The 354-nt window shown below is 66.4% G+C and overlaps 1 protein-coding gene across 1 annotated transcript in view; it reads left to right on the top strand.

The window, feature by feature from the left end:
• Positions 1-6: 6 nt before the first annotated feature.
• Positions 7-354, top strand: part of YTHDF2 (YTH N(6)-methyladenosine RNA binding protein 2) — a 25,701-nt gene continuing 25,353 nt past the window's right edge. The window contains exon 1 of the mRNA XM_005875096.2: positions 7-330. The gene's annotated coding sequence lies outside the window, so the exon portion shown is untranslated. The remainder of the gene's footprint in view (positions 331-354) is intronic.

Genomic DNA, 354 nt, shown 5'->3' with positions numbered 1-354 from the left:
CAACGCCCGCGCCGCCTTTCCTCCTCAGCGGGCCTCGTCTTCCTTCCTCGTTCCCTTCCCCTTCCCTGAAGCCCGGGCCCCGTCGCGTCGCCGCTGGCGCGTCCCCCGCTTTTTCTCGGCGGCCTCGCCGGCCTAGCGCTTTCCCCCGCCTCCCGTTCTCAAGCCTCCCCCTCCGCCACCATTCCTGACGCCTACCCCGAGGCCTGCTCCTTCCTGCCTTTCTCCGGCCCGGCTTTAATTTGTCTTCTCTCTTCCATTTCTCCCTCGGATACCTTGCTGCTCGGCGACGTTTCCTTCGCCCGCAGAGACCAAAAGGTCAAGGAAACAAAGGTGAGCCCGGCCCCGCCGGTGGCC

This window comes from Myotis brandtii, unplaced genomic scaffold (assembly GCF_000412655.1).
Source record: "Myotis brandtii unplaced genomic scaffold, ASM41265v1 scaffold456, whole genome shotgun sequence".
NCBI classification, from domain to species: domain Eukaryota; kingdom Metazoa; phylum Chordata; class Mammalia; order Chiroptera; family Vespertilionidae; genus Myotis; species Myotis brandtii.
This window is presented reverse-complemented; position numbering and strand designations above follow the sequence as displayed.